This window comes from Sus scrofa, chromosome 13 (genome assembly GCF_054392235.1).
Source record: "Sus scrofa isolate SSC_HxYL_T2T_F1_AM1 chromosome 13, Sscrofa_HxYL_maternal_Yorkshire_Landrace_v2.0, whole genome shotgun sequence".
NCBI lineage: Eukaryota > Metazoa > Chordata > Mammalia > Artiodactyla > Suidae > Sus > Sus scrofa.
This window is the reverse complement of record NC_139395.1, coordinates 109567836-109575970: the sequence shown is the minus strand read 5'-3', so window position 1 is coordinate 109575970 and position 8135 is coordinate 109567836. Positions and strand designations below refer to the sequence as shown.

At 35.3% G+C, this 8135-nt stretch overlaps 1 long non-coding RNA gene across 1 annotated transcript in view; it reads right to left on the bottom strand.

Moving 5' to 3' along the window:
• Positions 1 to 473: 473 nt before the first annotated feature.
• Positions 474 to 8135, bottom strand: part of LOC146397549 (uncharacterized) — a 324632-nt gene continuing 316970 nt past the window's right edge. The window contains exon 5 of the long non-coding RNA XR_014824221.1: positions 474 to 652. This is a non-coding gene — a long non-coding RNA (uncharacterized LOC146397549). The remainder of the gene's footprint in view (positions 653 to 8135) is intronic.

The window sequence follows — 8135 nt, the reverse complement described above, 5'->3', positions numbered from 1 at the left end:
GGAAAATGAATGAGAACATGAGCCAACAAAACTTGTATTGTTTTCTGAAAGGAGTCAAGGAGATGTTCCCACTCTACTTTAGGGAAAATAGCAGAGCACATAGATATGCCCCCAGTCAAAGGTAAGGAAGCTGCATCAGGGAAGGGTCATATTGACTTTGTTCATTATTTTATGGCCAATACCTGGCATGAAAGGGGCTCAAAAAAGATTTAATGAGCAAGAAGGTAGGGATATGGGTTTTGAAGTTAGAGAGATGGTTAAGAGGCCTAATTCCTCAACTTCTTTGCTCTGTGTCTTGGACAAATTATATAATGCTCTGTATACTCTTATATGCAATTCGGATAATAGTACTATTTTTTTGTAGGGATTAAAAGACATAATATATTTTAAGATGTTCAGCACATGATTCTGCCAGTTAGTCTCCTTTTGGTACCCCAGATTAGTTCTCCAGTAACATCATTCACTTTTCTTACCTCTTCACATCTCTGAAGCAGTACGAATTCTCCATTGCTTCTGGTCTCTGGGCTCCTTAACATCCTTCACTGGTTTCCTTAATCATGACCACAACTCTGTAAGGACTACTTAAGTGAAATTTTCTTGAATCTTCCCAACTGTATTTTGTTTTCTGAAAGGATTTTGAGTGATACAGGGCCTGGAAAGGAGTCATAATGAAAAAAGATTAACTTTTGGCAGTGGTGTTGGTAGGAGTAGTTGTATTAGTAGTAATCATAGTAGTAGTAGTCAGAGTACAGTAAACATAGTGACAACTATTATTTTTACTCTTATGAGCAGAAAAACCTCAAATATAAAAGAAAAACTGCTAAAGCATAAAAAGTACCTAAAATTAGTTTTCTCCATTATTTATTTTTTAATTTTTTTGTCTTTTTAGGGCCACACTCTTTGCATAGGGGTCACAGGTTAGGGGTAAAATCAGAGCTGCAGCTGCCAGCCTGCACTACAGCCACAGAAATGTGGGATCTGAGATGTATCTTTGACCTACACCACAGCTCATGGCAATGCCAGATTCTTAACCCACTGAGTAAGGCCAGGTATCAAACCTGCATCTTCATGGATACTAGTCAGATGAGTTTTCACTGAGCCATGATGGTAACTCCTGTTATTTCTTTTAATGTTACCAAACATATGATTTTTTTTTTGAACCACACCTATGGCATATGGAAGTTCCCAGGCCAGAGATCTAATCTGAGATGCAGCTGTGGTAGCACCAGATCTGACCTTAATCTACTGCTCCACAGCAGGAACTCCAAGAATGAATTTTAAACAAGGACACATCTAGAAAACAGAATCAGTAATGGACTTGAGAACTTAATTTTAAAAATACCAAGAAATCCACACAAGGAGTCCTGTCATGGCGCAGTGGTTAACGAATCCAACTAGGAACCATGAGGTTGAAGGTTCGGTCCCTGGCCTTGCTCAGTAGGTTAAGCATCCAGTGTTGCTGTGAGCTGTGGTGTAGGTTGCAGATGCAGCTTGGATCTCATGTTGCTGTGGCTCTGGCATAGGTCGATGGATACAGCTCAGATTCGACCCCTAGCCTAGGAACCTCCATATGCCGTGGGAGCAGCCCAAGAAAAAGGCAAAAAGACAAAAAAAAAAGAGAAATCCACACAAAAACTACTCAAGCTGATCAATGAATACAGCAAAGTAGCAGGATAGAGGATTAACATTCAGAAATTGGTTGCATTTTTGCATACTAACAATGAAATATTAGAAAAGGAATATAAAAATACAATACTTTTTAAAAGTTCACCCCCCAAAATAAGGAATAAACCTGACCAAGGAGGTGAAAAACTTTATGCTGAGAACTATAAAATATTAATTGAGGAAATTAAAAAGGATTCAAAGAAATGGAAAGATATTCCATGCTCCTGGACTGGAAGAATACCATTAAAATGATCATACTACACAAAGCAACCTACAGATTCAATGTAATCCCTATCAAATTATCTGTGGCATTTTACACAAAACTAAAACAATTCAAAAATTTATATGCAACCATAAAAGACCCAGAATTGCCAAAGAAATCCTGCAGAACAAAAAGCCAAGCATGAGGCATAACTCTTTCAGACTTCAGAAAATATTATAAAGCTAGAGTAATCAAGATAGTGCAGTAGTGGTACCAAAATAGACATATAGACCAATGGAACAGAATAGAGAACCCAGAAATAAACTCAGACACCTACAGTCAATTAATCTTCTACAAAGGAGGCAAGAATATAAAATGGGAAAAAGACAGTCTCTTCAGCAAGTGGTGCTAGGAAAACTGGACAGCTGCATGTAAATCAATGAAACTACAACACACCCTCACACCATGCACAAAAATAAACTCAAAATGGCTTAAAAACTTAAACATAAGACAAAACGCCATAACACTCCTAGAAGAGAACATAGGCAAAACATTCTCTGATAGCCAATGTACAAATGTTTTCTTAGGTCACTTTCCCAATGCAATAGAAATAAAAACAAAAATAAAACAATGGGACCTGATGACACTGATAGGTTTTTGCACAGCAAAGAAAACCATAAAAAAACAAAAAGACAATATACAGAATGGGGGAATATATTTGCAAATGATGCAACTGAAAAGGGCTTAATCTCCAAAATAAACAAACAACTCATATAACTCAACAGCAGATACAACAACCCAATTGAAAAATGGTAAGAAGACCTAAATAGACATTTCCCCAAAGAAGACATATGGATGGACAACAGGCATGTGAAAAAATACTCAACATCAGTAATTATTGGTGAAATGCAAATCAAAACTACAATGAGGTACCACTTCACACCAGTCAGAATGGCCATCATTGGTAAATCTATAAATAACAAATGCCAGAGAGGGTGTGGAGAAAAGCAAACCCTCCTATAATGTTGGTGGGAATGTAAATTGGTACAACCACTATGGAAAACAGTATGGAGGAACCTCAGAAAACTAAATATAGAACTTCCATATTACCCAGCAATCCCACTCCTAGGCATATATCCAGACAAAACTTTTCTTGAAAAAGATATATGCACCCTTGTGTTCATTGCAGCACTATTCACAATAGCCAAGACATGGAAACAACCTAAACGTCCATCAACAGATAAATGGGTTAAGAAGATGTGGTATATGTACACAATGGAATACTCCTCAGCCATAAAAAAGAACAAAATAATGCTAGAGATTCTCATACTAAATGAAGTAAGTCAGAAAGAGAAAGCCAAATACCATATGATATTACTTACATTTGGAATCTAATATAAGGCACAAATGAACCTATATACAGAAAAGAAACAAATCCATGGACCTGGAGAACAGACTTGTGGTTGCCAAGAGGGAGGGGCAGGAGGGGGAGGGAGTGGGAGAGAGTGGGAGAGGTTGTGATTTTAGGGTTAGTAGATGCAAACTATTGCATTTGGAATGGATAAACAATTAGATTCTGTTGTATAGCCCAAGGAATTATATCTGATCACCTGTGATGGAACATGATGGAGCATAATGTGAAAGAAAGAATGTGTGTGTGTGTGTGTGTGTGTGTGTGTGTGTGTATAACTGGGTTACTTTGCCATACATCAAAAATTGTCAAAAAATTGTAAATCAACTATAATAAAAAAATTAACAATAAAAATAAGAACACCAAGGAAAAAATTTTAAAATGAGAATTATAAAATAGACGTTGGAATTCAATATATGGATGTTTGATTTTCCTAAAAATGAAACAGAAAAATATTCAAAGAAATATTAGAATTAAAATACTTCAATGAATCATTAACATGGTCCTTAATATAGAAAGTCTCATTGCCCATGAGAGCCAGAGAAAGAGAGGGAAAGGGACAAAGAGAAAGAGAGACAAAGACAGAGAGACACACATAGAGAGAGAGAGAGATCATGGTGGTAAATTATTGATCTTCATTGGTTTTAAATGATCATTCATTATGCGGTAGAAGGGATTCTCAAATTAGCAAGCCAAGGAACTAAATAAATGACTATTGGTGAGTGTAGAGTGATAAAATTGCTTTAATTTCTTTAACTTTCATGGCAATAAACAATATAATCTTTATAGTCAAGTTTATAAATGGAGAGATGTGTTTAAATTTGCAAAAGCAACAACTAATGGAAAATATTAGAGAATCTGTCTTGCAGATTACTTAAGGGAATGTGTATGGATTTGGGGAAGGGTTTGAGGATGTCAATGACACTGTCACAGGGGTAGAGAAAAACAAATAAAACTTATGTGGGATGGATTAGGAGCCTGGGGTTAATAGATGCAGACTATTGCCTTTGGAATGTATTAGCAATGAGATCCTGCTGTGTAGCACTGGGAACTATGTCTAGTCACTATGATGGAGCATGATAATGTGAGAAGAAAGAATGTATATATGTATGTGTAACTGGGTCACCATGCTGTACAGTATAAAAAAATAATGTATTGGGGAGATAAAAAAATAAAATTACAGCGACAAAAAAAATCTTATATAGTAAAATACGGAAAACAAAGGAAACAAAAATTAGATTGAAGATATAAAACCAAATATGTCTGTTCAATAATAGTTACAAGTGAAATAGTCATCTTTTAAAAGATAATGATTCTCATTCAAAAAACTGAACTAAATTGTGTATAATCCACAAAGAAGATGCTAGAAATAAGTGTTTCAGAAAGTTTGAAAATAAAATAATGGTCCAAACAAAATTAAACAGAACTAGTAGGAATCATTATCATGCTTCCCTCTACTTTCTTAAATATATGGGGAGTTTTTAAAATATATTTTTAAATGCTTTTATGTAATTTTATCATGTATAATTTTTTAGTCTGTTTCTATAGGATGCTGGACATTTCTATGTCCTGTGCTGAAACTCACTTTCTCATTTTTTTTTGTTTTTTTATACCATTTGATGTTGGATTTTGTTATATATATTTGGGTCTTTTTCTGGGACTCAGTTACTTGGAAATAATTTGATCCTTCGAAACTTTACTTTTAAGGTTTATTAGAGCGGGTCTAGACAGCCTTTACTCTAGGGCTAATTTGGTCCCACTACTGAGGCAGTGCTTTCATAAGGACTGACAAATACTCTGAGTATTAGGAGGCCTTTCCACTCTGGCTGGTGGGAGCACAAAGTATGCTTGGACTTGTGTGGGCTCTGGGGATTGTTCTGCTTATTCCTTTCCCATAGTTCTGTCTTCAGTCTTGGGCTGTTTCCTTAAACACAGGTGCAGATCGATGCTGAGCCAATAATTTGAGGGGACCTTTCACCAGATCTTCCAAGCTTTTTCTTTGCAGCTCTCTGCTTCCTGGTACTCTGCTCTCTAAATTTTCTTCATCTTGACTTTCCTGAACTTCACATTCCTGAACTCAGCAGAACTGCCAGGCTGTGGGTTTGTCTTCTTTCCTACGTTCTCCAGAAACTTGTTCTAAGCTCAGATCTCAGGTCTCAGTTGATCTGTTTTCCTTCTCTAACAAATCGCTGTCCTCTCGTCTGCTGTTTGGTGTCTGAAAACTATTGTTTCATATGTTTTTCATGGTTTCCTAGTTGTGCAATGTGGGAGATAAATCCTTATGCCTGTTATTCTATCATGTAGATGGAGATGGCTTCATGCTAAAATCAGACAAACCTGAATTCAAGGCAAAAAGCATTAGAGGGTTACTATAACTCATCATCCGTTCCACAAATTTTGACAGTCTATCTCATGCTGTACTTTTCTTTAACTGAGCAATTTAAAAAGAGAGTCAGTATTTCTGCTTTCAAAAATCTTCCAATGGAATGCAGAAATATAATAATAAATAGGTAACCTCAAATAGAATGATTAATAGTGAGTACTGTAGAGAGAAGTAAAGAAGTATGATATAATAAGAAGTATCTATCAGATCAGAGATTTCTGAGACATTGCTATTTTAGCTAAGACCCAAATAATAAGAAGAAACTGCTATGCACAAAACTGAAGAGAAGCAGTCCAAAAAATGGGCATAGCTAGAACAGATACTCTAATATGTGAATAAGCTTATGAAAGACAGGGTCAAACTGAGATAAAAGTGTGGATTTACTATACATGGGGTTGGGGTAGAAATCTGTTGGGAGGTTTTAAGCAGGGGAGCTCATTCATTTAAGCAAAGGGGATTTTACTTCTATATGAGCCATCAAGAATGGAATCAAGAGATTACTTGAGAGTTGATTTCAGTAATCTAGGCAAGAGATAACGGCCTTGGACTAGGATTGATAGTGGAGAGAGGGTAAAGCGAATGGATCTAAAATTTGTGCTGAGGTACAGTTGACAAGACTTATTGCTGGAATGGATGAGGAAACTCTTGATTTTTGGTTTAACTCAGTTTGTAAGAGTTATTAAGAGAGAGAAAAATGGAAGAAAATCTTAATTTGGATATAGAAAAATTAAAAAAATAAATAACAACATAAAATACAATGAGAAACAAAGACACCAAAAGAAAAACTTTAAAACACTTATCTCACTTTTTCACAGACCAAGAAAATTATCATTAAAATTGATGATGTAAACCTTTATTGACATTGTTGAATGAAAAAAATGAAGGTTAGAAAAACAGCACATACAGTGCGATTACATAAAACTGCATATACTTCTTTATGGGTGTGTACATATCCATAAAAGGTCAGGAAGCATGTTCATCTAATAATTTGCAGTTTGGGGCCCTGAACTTGGAATCAGGGGTGATTTTATTTATTTTTTTATTTTTATAAATACTCTATGTTACCTTTATGATTAGTAAATATGAAGTATTTATTTATATATATTTTATTTATTATTTAAATTGTTATTTCCCCAATACAATTTTTTTTCTACTGTACAGCATGGTGACCTAATTACACATACATGTATACATTTATTTTTTCTCACATTATCATGCTCCATCATAGTGACCAGACATAGTTCCCAGTGCTATACAGCAGGATCTCATTGCTAATCCATTCCAAAGGCAACAGTTTTCATTCATTAACCCCAAGCTCCCAATTCACCCTACTCCCTCCCCCTCCCCCTTGGCAACCACAAGTCTATTCTCCAAGTCCATGATTTTCTTTTCTGTGGAAAGTTTCATTTGTGCCATATATTAGATTCTAGAAATAAGTGATATCATATGGTATTTGTCTTTCTCTTTCTGACTTACTTCACTAAGTATGAAAGTCTCTAGTTCTATCCATGTTGCTGCAAATGGCATTATTTTGTTCCTTTTTTATGGCTGAGTAGTATTCCATTGTGTATATATACCACATCTTCCTAATCCAGTCGTCTGTTGATGGACATTTGGGTTGTTTCCATGTCTTGGCTATTGTGAATAGTGCTGCAATGAATAATGAAGTATTTAAATTTAGAGAAAAAAATATGTCTATATAACTTCATTTTTAAGTGCACAGACAGAAAGCAATTATGGAAAAGGCCTTAATATTGAGGAATTAGGTCACCAGAGTTTAGAAGAGTTTCAGAAGAATGGAAAGAAGCCAGATTGTAGGAGTTTAAGAAAATAAGTAATAGAGAAGGTAGAGGAGATAAATTTGGAAATTGTCAGACTATTTTTGCTTCCCTCCTATTCCATTATTCCTTTGTATTGCTATAGTTTTCTCATCTCTTTTCTGCATTGTCTGCATTTCAATATTAATCTCCTCTTTCTCATTACCTTAGAGATAGCATTTTTGGTATCATGTCTAACTCCCTATTTTCTTGCTCTCATCATACTTACTGGTCTATTCCACTCCCTCACGAGGAGTGCAGGCATAGGAAATGTTTTTTATGTAGGTTAAAAATGCACAGACAAGGTATTGGAGAGAAATACCATGTATTAGAGCATGAAACAGACTCATTTAAATGTTACTTTGCTGTCCCTTTTCAAAACTGACTTTCAAAGAACATTTTGGGTATCCTTATTTGTCTTCTGTCAAATTCCCAGTCATCTGCTGTTTTCTCTATGACCTGAAGTCTTTTAACCACCTTTTACACTTACTTTATTTTCATTCTTTCTATCACTGTTTTCTTCTTTTGTAGGCCTAAATGCATAATAAAACTAGAGGCCTAAAAGTGTTTTTCTGAGTGCCCAGGGTATTAGGTAGAATACAGTAATTAATTTTTATTTGTAGCAAGCACAGCACATCAAAAATAAGGAACAATGAC